Raw genomic sequence first — 12,250 nt, 5'->3', positions numbered from 1 at the left:
TCTACGATCTCATGGTAGATCAACTCTTGTAATACTCATATCATCAAGATCAATCAAGCAGGAAGTAGGGTATTACCTCCATCAAGAGGGCCAGAACCTGGGTAAACATCGTGTCCCCAGTCTCCTGTTACCATTAGCCTTAGACGCACAGTTTGGGACCCCCTACCCGAGATCCACCGGTTTTGACACCGACACCCCTGGCCGACTTCCTTCGCCTATATATACTCACGTACCCTGAAAACATCGAGGAGCACCACGAAACCCTATTTCCACCGCCGTAACCTTCTGTACCCATGAGATCCCATCTTGGGGCCTTTTCCGGCACTCCGCCGGAGGCGGAATCGATCACGGAGGGCTTCTACATCAACACCATAGCCTCTCTGATGAAGTGTGAGTAGTTTACCACAGACCTTCGGGTCCATAGTTATTAGCTAGATGGCTTCTTCTCTCTCTTTGGATCTCAATACAAAGTTCTCCTTGATCTTCTTGGAGATCTATTTGATGTAATTCTTTTTGTGGTGTGTTTGTCGAGATCCGATGAATTGTGGGTTTATGATCAAGATTATCTATGAACAATATTTGAATCTCCTCTGAATTCTTTTATGTACTCCCTCCGTTCCTTGATATAAGGTGTATAGATTTTTGAGAAAAATTCTGAAATATAAGGTGTATTGCGTTGCATCACTTGTTTGGATAAAAAATTTACGGATTTGATTACATTTCCTTGTATTAGGCAAGCTCCTCTATTTTCTAATGTCAATTAGTCAGGTGTAATCTCGCCCAAAATTTGTGAAATTTACCCTCCACGTGCGTTCTTTAATTTCCGTGCCAAAAACTATACACCCTATATTCAGGAACGAAGGGAGTATGATTTGTTATCCTTGCAAGTCTCTTTGAATTATCAGTTTGCTTTGGCCTACTAGATTGATCTTTCTTGCAATGGGATAAGTGCTTAGCTTTGGGTTCAATCCTGCGGTGTCCTTTCCCAGTGACAGCGGGGGCAGCAAGGCACGTATTGTATTGTTGCCATCAAGGATAAAAAGATGGGGTTTATATCATATTGCTTGAGTTTATCCCTCTACATCATGTCATCTTGCCTAATGTGTTGCTCTGTTCTTATGAACTTAATACTCTAGATGCATGCTGGATAGTGGTCGATGTGTGGAGTAATAGTAGTAGATGCAGAATCGTTTTGATCTACTTGTTGCGGACATGATGCCTATATACATGATCATGCCTAGATATTCTCATAACTATGCACTTTTCTATCAATTGCCCGACAGTAATTTTTTCACCCACCATGATACTTATGCTATCTTGAGAGAAGCCACTAGTGAAACCCATGGCCCCCGGGTCTATTTTCCATCATATAAGTTTTTGATCTACTTTATTTTGCAATCTTTACTTTCCAATCTATATCATAAAAATACCAAAAATATTATATTATCTCTATTAGATCTCACTTTTGCAAGTGGCCGTGAAGGGATTGACAACCCCTTTATCGTGTTGGTTGCAAGGTTCTTATTTGTTTGTGTCAGTACGAGGGATTTGCGTGTAGCCTCCTACTGGATTGATACCTTGGTTCTCAAAAATTAAGGGAAATACTTACGCTACTTTGCTGCATCACCCTTTCCTCTTCAAGGGAAAACCAACGCATGCTCAAGAGCTAGCAGGGGCCGGCTCTCTCCCTCCCTCCTTTATATACGGGGGCAGGAGGCACCCCAAAGAGAAACAAGTTTCTCTTAACCATGTGCGGCGCCCCCCCCACCACAGTTAAACACCTCGATCATACCATCGTAGTGCTTAGGCGAAGCCCTGCGGCAGTAAACATCATCATCACCATCGCCACGCCGTCGTGACGGAACTCACCCTTGTCCTCAACTGGATCAAGAGTACGAGGGACGTCATCGAGCTTAACGTGTGCTGAACGCGGAGGTGTCGTACGTTCGGTACTTGGTCGGTTGGATTGCGAAGAAGTTCGACTAGAAAAACCACGTTATTGAAATGCTTTCGCTTTTGGTCTACGAGGGTACATGGAAACACTCTCCCCTCTCATTGCTATGCATCACCTAGATAGATCTTGCGTGATCGTAGGAATTTTTTGAAATTACCATGTTTCCGAACAGTGGCATCTGTCGGTGTCAAAACCGGCGGATCTCGGGTAAGGGGTCCCGAACTGTGCGTCTAAGGCTAATGGTAACAGGAGGATGGGGACACAATGTTTACCCAGGTTCGGGCCCTCTCGATGGAGGTAATACCCTACTTCCTGCTTGATTGATCTTGATGATATGAATGTTACAAGAGTTGATCTACCACGAGATCAGAGAGGCTAAACCCTAGAAGCTAGCCTATGGTATGATTGTTGTTGTCCTACGGACTAAACCCTCCGATTTATATAGACACCGGACGGGGCTAGGGTTACACAGGGTCGGTTTACAGAGAAGGAGATCTATATCCGAATCGCCAAGCTTGCCTTCCACGCCAAGGAGAGTCCCATCCGGACACGGGACGAAGTCTTCTATCTTGTATCATCATAGTCCAACAGTCCGGCCAAAGTATATAGTCCGGCTGTTTAGGTACCCCCATATCCAGGACTCCCTCAATAGCCCCTGAACCAGGCTTCAATGACGACGAGTCCGGCGCGTAGGTTGTCTTAGGCATTGCAAGGCGGGTTCCACCTCCAAATACTCCAAAATTAATTCCGAACACAAGGACCGTGTCCAGCTCTGCAAGATAAATTCCATATACCACTGTAGAGAGAATAATAATCCATGAATCTAATCTGCTGACAATTCTTCAAAAAGTGACGTCACGCCACGGTCCAGTTTTTATTCGAACCGTTTTTACAACTTGCTACCGCACACACCACGAGGTGCTTTCCTTGGCACATCCTGTCAGAGCAGAGATCGTGTTCCCCTTGCCACGGGATTTTCATCAATACGGGTATGGGTAATCCAACCGTGCCTGGTGGCATGACCCCGTGTTTTTAGGCAAGTCCCGAACGACCATGTTCGGGGACGCTTAATATTCTTCCCCCTTTAAAAAGGAGCTGAGGCCTATCCCTCTATCTCCACGCTAGCACATCTCGCACCCTGAGTTCCAACACCCAAAGCTAGAGCCTAAGCACCCCAGATCTTCGATCATGTCCGGATCCGACCATCAAGGCCGATGGATGGCTTCCTCCGTCATGGAGGAGGATATTGCGAAGCTCACGGAGGCTGGGTATTTGACCGCCGATGTCAAGCACAGGCTTCTTGCTCCCGAACAGGTTATCCCCACTCCCGATACCGATGAGAGCGTCGTATTTGTCTCCCACTTACTCCGGGGCTTCGGTCTTACTCTTGACCCCTTCGTGAGGGGGCTCATGTTCTACTATGGTCTAGATTCCCATGATCTATCTCCGGATTCCATCCTCCACATCTCGTCATTTATCGTTGTGTGTGAAGCCTTCCTCCACATCACCCCCCACTTCGGCTTATGGCTCAAGACTTTCAGTGTGAAGCCAAAGATGATTGAGGGGCAACACGCAGAGTGCGGAGGCGCCATAATAAGTAGGAACGTCAATGCCCCGTGGCCCGAAGGCTCCTTCTCGGAGATATCTGATTTATGGCAAGGAGGTGGTTCTATGTCATAGCTCCTCGAGGCTCAAAGTGGGCGGCCGCGCCTGCCTTCCGCTCGGGCCCTCCATCGCAACTGGTATCTTGGGCCAACGTGGGGCTAAACTGGGGGCCTGCAAACGATGTACCAATGCTACAAAGCCGCATTTGGGAGCTCCTCGAGAGGGACATTAGTCTTGTCAAAATAATCCAGGTAATGCTAGTTCGGTGGATCCTGCCGTGCAAACGTTGGCCTCTCCAGATGTGGGAATTCAATCCAGAAGGTTCGCAAACCATTCAGCATTTCTTCGGTATGACGCCTGAAGGGATGTATAAGTTGTTCTTCGGACCACGAATAAAGTGTCCGGACACCACCGAGGATGCGGGCCTGAGCTGCAATCGCCTAGATACCCAAGTAAGTAACCCTATAACCGAACACTTTGATTATATTTATCATAGCATTGTTCTGAATATTGTCCGCAACCATGATTGGCTTAGTAAGGCGGAGAGGATCAGGTGTCCGACCCCGCTTCCCGAGGGCTCGCCCAGTCTGACAATGGCCAGTATTCTTAAACGGACACTAAGTCAAGTGCCACCAGAGAAAGCTGAAGGGAAGAGTGTGGAGGCCAAGAGTGGGCCTCACACATTGCGCATTCGAAGCGGGGGAATTAACGTCTCCACGGAGGGGGAGAATCGGGGAGGCAAATCGGAGGTTTCCTCCCCCCGCGGGAAGAAGAGGGCCGCCTCCGAAGATTTGGAGACGGGGGCGCCTAAACAAGGGAAGAGAACTTCACCAGAGGGCCCTGCCCCGAAGGGCGTTGAGGGAGTCCTGGATTAGGGGGTGTCCGGATGGCCGGACTAAGACCTTTGGCCGGACTCCCGGACTATGAAGATACAAGATTGAAGACTCCGTCCCGTGTCCGGATGGGACCTTCCTTGGCGTGGAAGACAAGCTTGGCGATACGATATGAAGATCTCCTCCCATTGTAACCGACTCTGTGTAACCCTAGCCTTCTCCGGTGTCTATATAAACTGGAGAGTTTTAGTCCGTAGGACAAACAACAATCATACCATAGGCTAGCTTCTAGGGTTTAGCCACTCCGATCTCGTGGTAGATCTACTCTTGTACTACCCATATCATCAATATTAATCAAGCAGGAGTAGGGTTTTACCTCCATCGAGAGGGCTCGAACCTGGGTAAAAACATCGTGTCCCTCGTCTCCTGTTACCATCCGCCTAGACGCACAGTTCGGGACCCCCTACCCGAGATCCGCCGGTTTTGACACCGACATTGGTGCTTTCATTGAGAGTTCCTCTGTGTCGTCGCCTTTAGGCCCGATGGCTTCTTCGCTCATCAATCGCGATGCTGTCCGGGATGAGACTTTTCTCCCCGGACAGATCTTCGTATTCGGCGGCTTCGCACTGCGGGCCAACTCGTTCGGCCATCTGGAGCAGATCGAAAGCTATGCCCTAGCCATCAGGTCAGGTTTGGAAGCTTAAACTACACGGCCGACATCCGCGGGGACTTAATCTTCGACGGATTCAAGCCACGACCGGACGCGCCGCACTGTCACGATGGGCATGACTTAGCTCTGCCATCGGACAACACCCAGAGCGTCGCTCAGGTGTCCGCTCCGACCATTAGCTCGGAGCCCACTGCACCAGTCGGGGACGGATGGTTGGACGCCGCCCCGGAAGCTGCAGCCTCTACGGCGATAGAACCGGATACCAGCCTAGTCCCTCGCAAGGCTCGTGACTCCAAGGTGCCGGACTCCGATCCGGACTCCGTAAATACCGCACCTCTTCCGATTAAGCCCGATTGGGCTCCGGTCATGGAGTTCACCGCCGCGGATGTCTTTCTGCACTCGCCTTTTGGCGATATCCTGAATTCATTAAAGTCTCTCTCTTTGTCAGGAGAGCCCTGGCCGAACTACGGCCAACACGGTTGGGATGCGGACGACGAAAAATTCGAAGCCGACCCACCACCCACTTTGTAGCCACTGTCGACGATTTAACCGACATGCTCGACTTTGACTCTGAAGACATCGACGGCATGGACGCCGATGAAGGAGACGATCAAGAACCAGCACCTATAGGGAATTGGAAAGCCACCTCGTCATATGACATATACATGGTGGACACCCCTAAAGCGGGGGATGGCGAGGAGAAAACGGAGGATGATCCCTCCAAGAAGCAACCCAAGCGCCAACGTCAGCGCCGCCGCTCTAAGTCCCGCCAAAGAAAAAATGGCGATTCCGGCACCGGAGATAACAACACGCCGGACAGTGCCGAAGACAACCCCCTCCAGCAGGATTCAGTGCAGGAGGATGAAGGAGCCAACCCTCATGAGAGAGCGGCCGGCAAAGAGGATGAGGACGACAATTACATGCCTCCCTACGAAGACGAGGCAAGCCTCAACAACAACGAATTCGTCGTGCCAGAGGACCCCGTTGAACAAGAGCGTTTCAAACGCAGGCTCGTAGCCATGGCAAGTAGCCTCAAGAAGAAACAGCAGCAGCTTAGAGATGACCAAGACTTGCTAGCCGACAGATGGACCGAAGTCCTGGCGGCCGAAGAGTATAAACTAGAACGCCCATCCAAGAGCTACCCAAAGTGCAGGCTGCTACCCCAACTTGAGGAGGAAGCAACTAAACCTACATCACTAGCATACGATGCGCCCGATCGGCCACCCCGTGGCCGCGATAGAGAGGCCTTCAGGCCCTCAACCCAAGCCGCACCCCGACACCGCTCAAAACATACCAGAGTACGGGGAGACGCAACAGACCTGCAAGACTTCTTGGAGAATAAGGCAAGGCAAACAAGATCGATCTATGGATCGCATGGGTGCCCCGCTTCACGTGACGCTAGCCCTCACGCCGGACATAATAAGTATGGCCCGGCCGAATACAACAGACCAAGCTCGTCCGAGCTGCGTCGTGATATAGCCCAGTACAGGGGTGCCGCACACCCACTATGCTTCACAGACGAAGTAATGGATCATCAAATCCCCGAGGGCTTCAAACCCATAAACATCGAATCATACGATGGCACAACAGATCCTACGGTATGGATCGAGATTATCTGCTTCATATCCACATGGCCCGTGGTGATGATCTACACGCCATCAAATACCTCCCGCTCAAGCTTAAAGGACTAGCTCGACATTGGTTTAACAGCCTGCCAGCAGAGTCAATTAGTTGTTGGGAGGACCTGGAATCCGCATTCCTTGACAACTTCCAGGGCACGTCTGTGCGACCACCAGACGCCGATGACCTAAGCCACATAATCCAGCAGCCAGAGGAATCGGCCAGACAATTCTGGACACGGTTCCTAACCAAGAAAAACCAAATAGTCGATTGTCCAGACGCCGAGGCCCTTACAGCCTTCAGGCACAACACCCGAGACGAATGGCTTGCCCGGCACCTAGGACAGGAAAAGCCAATATCTATGGCAGCCCTCACGACACTCATGACCCGCTTTTGTGCGGGAGAAGACAGCTGGCTAGCTTGTAGCAATAACATAACCAAGAGCCCCGGCAATTCGGATACCAAGGATAACAACGGCAGGTCACGTCGCAACAAGCATAAGCGCCGCATTAACGGTGACAATACTGAAGATACGGCAGTCAATGCCGGATTCAGAGGCTCTAAACCGGATCAGCGGAAGAAGCCATTCAAAAGAAACCCTCATGGCCCATCCAGCTTAGACCGGATACTCGATCGCTCGTGCCAGATACACGGCACCCCCGAATAGCCAGCCAATCACACCAATAGGGATTGTTGGGTGTTCAAGCAGGCAGGCAAGTTAAGCGCCAAAACCAGAGACAAGGGGCTACATAGCGAAGACGAGGAGGGGCCCCGGCCGCCGAACAACAAAGGACAGAAGGGATTTCCCCCGCAAGTTCGTACGGTGAACATGATATATGCAACCCACATCCCCAAAAGGGAGCGAAAGCGTGCTCTCAAGGACGTCTATGCGTTGGAGCCAGTCGCCCCAAAGTTCAACCCATGGTCCTCCTGCCTGATCACCTTCGATCGAAGGGACCATCCCAGCAGCATCCGTCACGGCGGATTCGCCGCACTGGTCCTAGACCCAATTATCGACGGATTTCCCCTTACCAGAGTCCTAATGGACGGCGGCAGTAGCCTGAACCTGCTTTACCAGGACACAGTGCGAAAAATGGGCATCGATCCTTCAAGGATTAAACCCACAAAGACAACCTTCAAAGGTGTCATACCAGGTGTAGAGGCCAGCTGTACAGGCTCGGTTACACTCGAAGTGGTCTTCGGATTCCCGGATAACTTCCGGAGCGAGGAGTTAATCTTCGACATAGTCCCATTCCGCAGCGGCTATCACGCCTTGCTTGGACGAACCGCATTTGCAAAATTCAATGCGGTGCCGCACTACACATATCTCAAGCTCAAGATGCCAGGACCTCGCGGAGTCATCACGGTAAATGAAAACACCGAACGCTCTCTCCGAATGGAGGAGCACATGGCGGCCCTGGCGGCGGAAGTACAGAGTAGCCTCTCAAGGCAGTTCTCCAATCCAGGCGTCAAACATCCGAACAACGTCAAGCGAGCCCGAAGTAACCTACAACAAATTCGGCTGGCATGTTCCGAGCAAGCATAGTAGTGCGACACCAACCCCAGCCCCCGCCAAATGGCGATACTAGTACCATGCGTACATAATTACGCCCTAGAGATACCATGGGCATAAGGGGAGGGGTACAACAACGGCACGCCCAGAATGCGGCTCAACTGCACTAAGGGGCTTCCTATTTCGCCGTTTTCCTTTTTACAAACTTTCAGGACCCAACTATTCGGAAGGCCTGCCCGGCAATACATTCGCCGAACCCACGATGCAACAGCCAGGGAGAAAGCAAGCCACGTCAAAAGTCCAGGTGGTCTCTATAACGAGTTTAATACCTGTTTTACTTACAATCCCGCAGCTTGCCCCCGAAGGGGAACATGTCAAATACTCCCATCTCTTGCTTACCGCACTTCTTGTATCGTTCTGCTTTCGCAGCAGCCCTTTTTTAATAAACAATTATAGCTCTTACCTATTATTGTACTTATCTATTTTTTATACAAATATGTTCAGTCATGACATTCTGCAACCGTACACTTTGGTGCGGACAATACACCAGGGGCTTACAACACCCCATAACATGGTGTGAGAAGACCGAACACTCTCACGAGTGCGGCACCCCGAACTTATAGCACTATATGCATCGGCTCCGAATCATGTCTTTGGTCAATAGTTGGGTTTGCCCGGCTCCCATGTTTTGGTACCTTACGTTCCGCATTGTTGGCTAAGGTAGCGCTGGGAGAACTACTGCGATTGTGCCCCAGTTGAGCTGGGTTAACACCTCAGTAGAGAAAGCTAAAACTGACTGTCATGATAGTGTGAGAGACCGGTCGCTGTTCGCGAGGTTTCTTCGAGTCCTTAAAGACTTATGCCGCTTCGAGCGAGGAACCGGACTTATCCGGCCTAGGCGTGGATAGCGCCCCGAACTCGGTCTTCCGAATACTAGGGGCTTCGTCGAAATTTAAAATTATAGAATTCTATGGCTAAGTGAGAGTGATAAAGCATTATAAGTCCGACGGCCTGGTTCGTTGTGCTGAACGCCTCCCTAGATGGACCCAAGAATGGGAACAAGAGCGCTCAGGTTTATCCCGAACACCCCAGCACTCGTGGCATGGGGGTCGAAGCCGACGACTTGCATCTCTCAGATTTGATAAACGGCCGCACAGAAGGTAATATTTTAAATTAACAAGCGTTGCTTAACGCATATGAACAAAGCTTCAGCATACAGGATAACAAATGCGAGTCTACTCAAAAATTACATCTTTGGAGCACTCATCCGCTATACGGCAGGCACCCTTCAGAACGCCATTATCATACATCTCAGGCATACGATACTCCTTGCCCGGCGGTGGCGCGTCCGTCAACAGCTTCTCCGCGTCTAGCTTGCCCCAGTGCACCTTAGCACGGGCAAGGGCCCGACGGGCACCTTCAATACAAACGGAGCGCTTGACGACCTCAATCCACGGACACGTGTCCACCAGCCGTTGCACCAGACCGAAGTAGCTCCCAGGCATGACTTCTCCAGGCCATAGCCGAGCTATGAGGCCCTTCATGGCTTGTTCGGCCACCTTGTGGAGCTCGACCAGCTGCTTCAGCTAGTCGCTCAGGGGCACCGGATGTTCGGCCTCAGCATACTGAGACCAGAACACTTTTTCCGTCGAGCTCCCCTCTTTGGCTCTGTAGTATGCGGCGGCATCAGACACACTACGGGGCAGATCGGCGAACGCTCCTGGAGAGCTCCGGATTCGGGTAAGTAGCAGATAATTAACTTTTATATTTTTGCTTTGCATAAAGAATGCCTTACCCGCCGCTATCATCTTCATCGCCTCGATCTCCTGAAGGGCTTTCTGGGCTTCGGCCTTAGCGGTCTTCGCACTCTCAAGAGCCAAGGCAAACTCGGACTCTCGAGTCTTTGAGTCACGCTCCAAACTCTCGTGTTTTTTCACGAGAGCCTAGAGCTCTTGCCGCACCTCCGCCACCCGTGCCTCCTGCTTCTCTCGCTCGGTGCGCTCCAAGGCCGCACTCTTTTCGGCCTTGGAGACCGCCTCTTTCAGGGTCGCCACCTCGGTCGTGGCTCCTGCAGCATTAACGTTGCTCCTGTTATTATTTTGCAACCAAGTATTTCTATATACATTTACAGGAGGTACTATGTACCCTCTTTATCGTCGAGCTGCTTCTTGGCACGGCCGAGCTCGCTCTCGGACCGCTCGAGGCTTTCCTTCAATGCATTGACCTCCCCAGTCAGTGCGGAAGAGGTCAGCAGCGCAGCCTGCATTCCCATATTGACATATTTGTATTAGACTCCTGCGTATATCTTTTTAGATCCTCAGCTCGGCTTTTATTTCTGAACACCGAACTGAACATCAGGGGCTACTGTCTATGCGGTAATATTTTTTATATGTTTTTGAACACATACCTCAAAGCCCGTTAACAGGCTTGTACAGGCTTCCGTCAGCCCGCTCTTGGCGGACTGAACCATCTGAATCACCGCACTCATAACAGTGCAGTGTTCCTCGTCGATGGAGGCGCCGTTAAGCGCCTCCAGCAAATTGCCCAGCGCCTTCAGATGGAAGGAAGTCGCTGGCGTCGCAGGATTGCCCTTCTTATGAAGGCGCCGCCTGTCGGACTTTGGAACCGCTGATGGTTCCGGAGAAGTGTCCGGCCCGGGGCCGGACTTAGATCCCTCCGGAGCTTTACCCCCTTTGGGCCTGGAGTCCAGAAGGTCGCCTTGTGGCGCCTCCAGGACCACCTCCTCCTGGTTTTGTCCCCTACGGGACTCCACCTCAGCGTTGTATGTAGGGAGTGGGGAGGAGGCCGTCGGAAGTGAAGCGCTATTCACGTTCGACGAATTCAGAGAGCCGCTCGGCGAATCGCCAAGCTGAGCTCTGGGCGGACTGCATAATTAGATTCGGCGTTAGAAGCTATCGAATAATAAAGGAGCGCAATAAGTCATTCGGGTAGCCGGACACTTACGATTTTGCCAGGGGCTTGACCCTGGATGGCCATTCCCCCCGCCGTCTTCGGTGTCGGGGGCGTAGTCCGGCAGAAGGGTCTTCCCCTTCTTGGACCCTCCGGCTTCCCCAGTTGGGGAGGCCTTTCTTTTCTTTCCTCCCCCCGTTGGAGGGGGAGAGGCATCTTCTTCTTCTTCCTCCTCCTCCTCGTCTTCGGAGGCGGAGGGTGCGTTGGGGTTGTCGGGCAAATCCGACGCCACCGGGCGCCGGGAACTCTTTCGGGTCCCTGTGGCCTTCTCCTTGGCCTTCTTCTCCGGCACCACGTGAGGTGCCGGAACTAGTAGCTTCGCTAAGTGTGCGTCTGCTGGGCCTTCGGGCAAAGGGGTCGGACAGTCAAACTGTCCGGATGTCCTCTTCCAGTCCTGTCAAAGGAACGGGAGTTTAGATCCCACATAAAGTCACACTATGAAATTCGGGTATCCCGTAAGGGACTAAATGTAAGCTTACTTCGGAGGCTTGACGTTTGGCGCAGAATTCGTGATCCTCGTTGACGGGAGGGGACACCTCAGAACTCTTGAAAAGCACCTTCCAGGCGTCCTCGTGCTTCGTTTCGAAGAGCTGGGATAGAGTCTGGTGCTGGGCCGGGTCGAACTCCCACAAATTGAAGTCCCGTCGTTGACACGGTAGGATCCGACGGAAGAGCATGACGTGGACCATGTTGACAAGCTTGACCTTCTTGGTCACCAGGTCTCAGACGCAGGTTTGGAGTCCGGTCACCTCTTCCGGATTGCCCCACGACAGGCCCGTCTCTTTCCAAGATGTGAGCCGGGTGGGGATGCCGGATCGAAATTCGGGGGCCGCTGCCCACTTAGGGTCACGTGGCTCGGTGATATAAAACCACCCCGATTGCCACCCTTTGATGGTTTCCACAAAGGCACCCTCGAGCCAAGTAACATTGGCCATCTTGCCCACCATAGCACCTCCGCATTCCGCTTGTCGGCCTTTCACAACCTTCGGCTTGACGCTGAAGATCTTCAGCCATAGGCCAAAGTGGGGCTGGATGCGGAAGAAGGCCTCACACACGATGATAAACGCCGAGATATTGAGGATGAA

This window comes from Triticum dicoccoides, chromosome 2B (genome assembly GCF_002162155.2).
Source record: "Triticum dicoccoides isolate Atlit2015 ecotype Zavitan chromosome 2B, WEW_v2.0, whole genome shotgun sequence".
In the NCBI taxonomy this organism is placed as follows: Eukaryota; Viridiplantae; Streptophyta; class Magnoliopsida; order Poales; family Poaceae; genus Triticum; species Triticum dicoccoides.
The sequence above is the reverse complement of the archived record's forward strand: the minus strand, read 5'-3'. Positions refer to the sequence as shown.